Below are 7,545 nucleotides of genomic sequence, written 5' to 3'. Positions count from 1 at the left end.
CTACATGGCAACTACTGTAGTTCTCAACCCAAAAGGGGGAAAATCCCAGTCTTTCCTCTAGATGGCCTCAGACTTTGGGTACAGACTGTAGATTTAGATGCCGAACACCCAACGAGATCACAGTTCAGTGAAGCAGGCTGATCTCATGAACCATTCAGACATTTAGCTACAAAAAGTAATGCACTGGAAGTTGTATTGTCCACGTATTTTTGCTGCATTGCACCACAATGACTGCCGTAGAAGAGCCCCGTGGTCCACGTAAAGAGGTCGGGTGGATGGTCATCAGTGGAGAGTGTGTCCTTGCAAAAACACCAGACTTTCCCCCCGGAACAAGTAGTCGTTCCTCAGGAACGTTTTAATCCAAACAATAGTCTGTAGATAGTCATTTTGGTGCCTGAACTTAACTGCCGTCGCCACTTTTTCTCACTACACTTAACGGCCACTGTCCCTGAAAGCACCGTCATGTGGTGGTACCCTGTTCCAGGCTCACAGTCACCTATTGGCAGCTAAAAACAACTACTTAATACCGTTTGGCAACACGGAGCTCTGTAGTTAGTGGAGACAGGCTCCACTAGTTTCACAGGATATTAAAACATTAACGTTGATGGGATGTGTTGAGTAGAGTCATCACCAAAAGCAGAGATGTGAAATGTCCCCACACGGGACACTCTCCAGTTCCATTTTTTGTAGCAGGTATTTTTATTGCAGCAAATTGTTTCACTATGAACCTTTGAACTGAAGTCCTGAAAAGTACTTTGAATATCGAAAGCTCTAAAGTATTATCAAAACAATTAAACCACCAACAGTGGAGCGACAACAGTTTTACAGACGCTGGAGCTGGAGTCCCGCAGGGTGCTCAAACACAACCTCAGTCCTCGAGCAAAGCCACTAATTTAAAAGTTAAGTACCATCCAGTGCACCGCGATCCACTTAGTAAGCCAGAGCTCTGGACTGCAGTTGTTTTGAGTGAGCAGAAAATGATTTAGCTCTGAAGTGACATAATTATACTGTTTGTTCTAGTAGTTTGTGGTTTACCATTATCATTAATTAAAACCAAGCCAAGTATCTATTACAGTTAGAAAAAAGACGCCTTTTGTCTGCTCAGCACTAAAACAACATCTTCTCCACCCCGTGCAGCCACTCATTTCAAATCTAGCTAAACACTGTGTTTTTAGTCACTGTGTACTTTGTTAACTGGAGATCTGGGCCGCAGCTGGTTGTAAAGAAGAGAGAAAAGAATTTAGGCAGAGATCTCACCTTTGGGTTGTTTTTGTTGCCTAAACAGTGGAACTACAGCGAACATGTGATATTTTTACGTCTGTTTTGGAGCGTGCACAAAAGGCCGTCTATCAGCAGCGATTGTAGAGTGTATATGTCGGAGAATAGCACCGACACGCGTTCACGGTAACGTTATGGAGTTATGTAGCTCAGCGTGAATTCTTTTAGAGAGACCTAACTATTAATCGATGTTCCTAAATCGATCCAGCTGTTATCCTGATACATGGATATTTCATCACACGTGTATAACGGTCTCATATCTGCAGCCAGTCTCTCCTGATTGAGATATATCTCAGTGTTAATCCTTCAGGAAGACCTCATTCCTAATGAGTGCTCTACATAAATCCAATCAGGTGTTGGAGGAGTTCACCTTCCTGCTAAACCAATCAGAATCGTTACACAATGGCAAGGGCCAATCACAGAGTCCCAACGCTGCTTTAAATCTGTTTCTCCCTTTGCTATCAGCTGTCGTTGCAGGCAAAGAGTGCAACCCCCAACCCATTGCTTTTAGATCATCCTTATTTAAAACAGGTCAGCATTAACAGCGACACTCTTTACCCAAATTCAACTTTATAGTTGCATGCAACCCTGAACTGTGTATGAAAACATCTCAAAGCACTCATTTAAAACCTAAATACCATCCATTTCCCAGGCCAGTGTCATCAGCTGCCGTTGTTTTATAAAAGTTAATAATTTAGATGTGAAGTGGGAGAACAAGGTCGTTCATTTGAGCTATTTCTTTTCTACAAAACTTGAGCTGTTCCCCAGTTTTATTCTGTTCTAATCCCAACCAGCTTTCCAGATATTAAGAACACTCATCGATCAATATGCAAACTCCGTTTGAGTTTTGAGTTATTGTCCCACAAGGCAAATGTAAGAGCGGCACACAGCTGTAAAACATTTACAAATTGTTGACAGTGATGAAACACCAAGAAGATCTCACAAAACACAAAGTGTTGAGTCTTTGCATCTTTGTTTCTTTGTACAGCTTTTTAAAGTTTGATTTTGGTGATAGCTTTTGTTAAATCCCAAATGATTGACGGCCGCCAGCGTCGCCGTGTATTTCCTGTTTAAACACCAAAGTGTACTTGTTTCCTGTATGCTTATCAGCTCTGGACGTCCTCGAGCCCTCTGTCCCATCCACAGCTGTTGGCCCGGCCATTTGTTGCAACAACACAAACTCATTCCTTCAGAAAAGCCACTAAACTAAAACCTCAGTCCTTTATTACCCCTTTCCAGAGGTGGCAGCTGTTTCCAGTGCGGTTCAGGGGGGAGAAAGTGATTTAAAGGTGAAATGGGATAATGATGATGTTCATTCTAGTCATTTCTGAGGCACAAAAACATCCTTATTTAAATCAGGACCGACGGCCTGTGATTAAAACATGGCCGATGAAGCCAACAGGCTGAGGGCAATTATAATTATAGGGGCTATTGCTGGCAGGATTTGGACACAGCTGTCTGGTGTCTCAAAATCTGACTTAAAGCATTGTGACTTCAACTTCCTTTCTGATTCCATTTACTCTTCTTCTGCTTTAAAGGGTAATTTGGTGGACCCCATCTTACCATGTGTTTGTGTGTGAGTGACTGGTCTCAATCTTTGATATTGGTCCAGTGTTGAGCGTGAACGCTGTATCCGGCCCTTTGCTGCATGTCGTTCCCTTTCTCTCTCTCCCCTTTCATGTCTTCAGCTGTCCTGTTTAAAATAAAGGCTGAATATGCCCCAAAGAAATAAGAAGGTCGTTTGTCTGTTGAGCTGTCCAGGGTTCTGGGTTTGTTTTGAGTCGCCTGTCGCCGGGATAGGATTACGACGTGATTCCGGACAGCGAGAGGCAGAGCCGCTGCTACGTTACTGAATCCTCAGCAGTGTGGTTTCATAACTGGAACTCAGCAGAGCCTCCAGCAGTGAATCCCACGTCTCTTGGCAGACACCTTTTGTTTTTCATTTAATTGTTCGGTTGTGTTTGGTGGATGAAGTCCGCCAGTGAAGTGTATCCCATAGTTTCCACAGTGTGGTAGGTCCCCTTAAAGGACCTCAAAGGATTATTGAGGTGTCTTTGCATGCTTGACCTAATTTAATACAAATTATATGTGCTTTGAATTACTGCCTGCCATTTTCCAAAGCGTACAGTCAGATTTTATTTTGATTTCCTCCCTTCAAGGCAGCCTGCGGTTTCAGTTCATTTCTATAAAAATCAATTTGTGGAGACTCCAAGCTCTCTGCAGACAGCTGATCCCTCACAGTCAGCGTGGAGCTTTCTTTTTTCACTTACAGTCCGACAGGAAGCTCATTCATATAAGGTATGAAGGAAATGTCCATGTTGGCCTTCCCCACAACGGTTTGAAATGCAAAGATAAGACTTTCTATAAAGCCTGTCAACAGTCAACAAAGTGTTAACTGTCACGGATCAGCGATCTGATTGGACGGTTACGTCCCAGTCCGTCAATCATTTTCAAGGTCTCTCTGGTTGAGTATCCTTTGGGATTGAATGTTTGTCCTACTATGCTCTGCTACGCTTAATCTTCTACATCTGTTATTTCTAGTCATAGTTCCGTTATCTTTGCTGTGACTGTTATTGCTACGGTTCATCACCCCCCCAACCGGCTCCGTCAGACACCGCCCGCCAACAGCCTGGGTCTGTCCCAGGTTTCTCCCTAAAAGGACATTTTTCCCTGCCACTGTCGCACTAAATGCTGGGTCTTTTGGGAATAACTAGAACTGTTGGGTCCGTGCAAATTCTAGAGTGTGGTCTAGACCTGCTCCATCTGTAAAGGGTCTCGAGATAACTCTTGTTATGATTTGATACTATGAATAAAATTGAATTGAATTGAATGGAATATGTTTTTACAGCCTGGCTCTTAAACTGGGACAAAACGGGAGTCCCAACTGGTAAAATACTGACGCTTGGTCAGTGTGTCTCGGTGTCACATGTCGACACATAAAACACCCTTTAGCTGCTGAATGGAACGCACCGGGCGGACCAGCAGCTCGACCGTGGCGCTTCAACATGACGTAGGATTACGTAAGAGAGACAACGGCTGCGAGTAGTATGAAAGACAAAATGCCACATAGGGAGGCCGGTTGAGTGGGTGGACGGGTCAAATGGGTCCATGTCCCGTTCTTGTCTCTAGTGTCAATTAAACATACATTTTGCAGACCCCGCCCACCATCTTTTCTTGAAACTAACTGTCCCGTTTAGGTGCCGCATGTCAGTTGAAAAAATCTAAAATGTAATTACCCATGGTGCAAAAAAAATTGCACAAGAAAAAAAAGGGTGAGAGAAATTGAAAGGTAGTGTCTCGATTCTGAAGATGAAGCCAGGAAAAATGAAAAAGTAGGCTTTCTACAACAACATTTTGACACAAACTGAATAGAAACACACAGTCATACTGTAAATATAAAAGGAGAGACACACTGATGGGAGAATGAGAAGATGAGAATGTTGAAGAAAAAACTGAAAAATAGGAAAGGAAGAAAGTATATTTATATACATATATATCGCATGGAAGTGACGGATGGAGAGAACGGGAAAGGAATGAAAGGGAGAGAGTGGGAGAGTGACAGTGAACAAACTCCGAGCCTCCAGTTTAGTCGGCCACAGAAGTTGGGAAAGTATTCTGTGGTCGCTTCAACTATTCCGAAAATGTTAAAGACGGAGGGAGGGGATCACTAAATGCAGAGAAGGAGAGAGAGAGAATGTGTGTGTGTGTGTGTGTGTGTGTGTGTGTGTGTGTGTAGTTTAAGTACATGCTAAAGTGTGTGAATGTAAGACCGGGCACTGCTAGGCGATCTGTACAAGTATGCGATGTGTTCATGTATGTGGGGGATGTGAAAGTGTGTGGAGGGGTTTAAAAAGTGTGTGTGTTTGTGGTCATGTATGTTTACTGGATGTGTGTCTTTGTAAAACAGTCAGATTGCTGCTCACATGCAGTGCCGTGTGTGTCGATGGAAAGAAGCTGAAGCCCCGCCCTGAATACTACTTAACATAATTATATGTGTGTGACATGAGCATGCACTGGTGTCGGCATTGATGAGAGATTTTTATAAATTAAAAAAGGTGTTCAAATTATTACGTCTCCTGAACTGCTGTTGGGAGCAATTCTGGAGCATATTTAGCGTTACTTGTTGAAGAATGAATAATTAAATAATGTTTTCTTGCTGTAATTAGCCCCGGATACACAAGCAGCTCCATGGGCTCACAGCATTTTTGCCCCGGGCTTTACCTCTCAGGCAGCATGCAAGTAGAGGTCATCACCAGTCTGAAATGGTGGACCAATGGATGACTTAAATCTGAGACATGACAACGTATTACCAAAAGACAACATAGAATCACTGGAGTCCCTTTAGTCCAGTGGTCTTGTGTCTCCACTTTAGGATCCCGTCACCCTTCCTCCTCACCTGCAGAATCCCGGCCCCGTTGATCAACCATTCAGTTGGAGGTCTTTTCAACGAGAGTCCTCGACCCCCCCGTTCCAAACCGGGGAAGAGAAGGGATGTCGGGACCCAGCTTGAAGGAACCAGCTGTTAGAAAAAAACTTTACCAAAGACGACAAAGAATCACTGGAGTCACTGCAACAAAGTCTGTTGCGCAAGGAGTCAATCAACTCCGTAGTCTTCACTTCATACATTTAAACCCCCCTCATGTCTCCATGGGTACCACACCCCAAACAGCTGCACTATCTCAAAGGTAATTAAAACTCCACCTGAATTAGAAAGGGAGCCAAACAGTCATGAGAGTGAAGGGAGGAAGTCTAGTCTTGGATAGCTGTGATTTTGTGGGTGCTTCAGAAATAGATGGCTATTATGAGCCAGTAAAAGTTCAGAGATATTCAGTTTTAATGGATACATTTTTAACACAAATGCATCCCCTTGCTACCCCCATGTTCCAAAAAAAGCCCCCAGAAGGCCCCTTTAAAACAAGGGTAAAGAAAGAAAATCGTATTCTCGTTTACACGTCTCATCCACACTGCTCTGGCGTGTCCCAGCCCCTGAATCGGAGACATTTGAATACACTTCTGACCCGTTATGGTTTTGATATCTGCGGCGTTGTGTTGCAGTCTCAGACCTTTTCTGGCAAGTGAACAGGTCCATGACAAGAGATGTGTAATGGTGAAGACATGTCCAGTCAGCGGATTGGTTTTCACAAAGTTTCAGACAGAAGGATGTAACAGAGAGAAAAATACATATTCAATAATGTGGACATGATCATGCACTGGACCCTGTCCTTTGCTTATCCCTCACACACACACACACACGTACATAAGGTCAGATGCTTATCAGCAGCGCAGAGGGACAGAGAGACAGAGAGACAGACAAGCAGTCAGAAAACAGCTGACGGTGCGTTCTGTGTGCAGAGGAAAACTAACAGAGACAAACAAAAGGCACACAGGTTCACAGAAAAACAAAAACACATGCCTGTGTGTGTGTGTGTGTGGGGGGGGGGGTTTGTGCGTGTGTGTGCATGCGCATCAACAATGTCCACTGCGTCCCATTGTCCAGCTGCACTTAGTCCATACACAATGTAAACAAGTCGACACACGTGTAAAACGTGCTGTGCTCACTTATACACACAACAGATAGGAATCTATAGTGTGTGTGTGTGTGTGTGTGTGTGTGTGTGTGTGTGTGTGTGTGTGTGTGTGTTTGTGTGTGTGCTCTAGATGGAGGGCAGTTTCTGGGAATTGTGCTGCTGCCAGTGGGGAGATGCTGAGAGCTGCAGGAAGGTGGAAAGATTGTGTGTATGTGTGTGTTTTCACTTGTTACACTGATGATGATTAGAGAGTCTTTTCAACACTCAACATCACGCACACAGACACAAAGCCACATACACCCTGGGCTGACCTATATCCAACTTTGCACACACACACACACACACACACACACACACACACAGGACAATGAGGGCAGGCATGCTGAAAGAGGGACAAAGCCTGTTACATCATGACTTTGATGATGTAAAGTGCCACCCATTTAATTTAGTCTTTGGACCTGCTGGATGCCAACCTGTTGGGTTAGGGTTATGATTCATTAAACCGTAGCAGACAATAAAGAATAAGAGTACGCTAGAATACAATTTCCACCGGTTAACTTTCAACCTCACAGTAACAGAGTGGGATCAATATTCTCATCTAAGTACATCTGAGTTTTTCCCAAAATGATGATCCCACGTTTGAAAAATAAAAACAGAGACAGGCCGACTGACCGAGTGGCAGACAGACGGGCCGACTGACCGAGTGGCAGACAGACGGGCCGACTGACCGAGTGGCAGC

Source organism: Etheostoma cragini, chromosome 7 (genome assembly GCF_013103735.1).
Source record: "Etheostoma cragini isolate CJK2018 chromosome 7, CSU_Ecrag_1.0, whole genome shotgun sequence".
NCBI classification, from domain to species: domain Eukaryota; kingdom Metazoa; phylum Chordata; class Actinopteri; order Perciformes; family Percidae; genus Etheostoma; species Etheostoma cragini.
Note: the sequence above shows the minus strand (reverse complement) of the source record.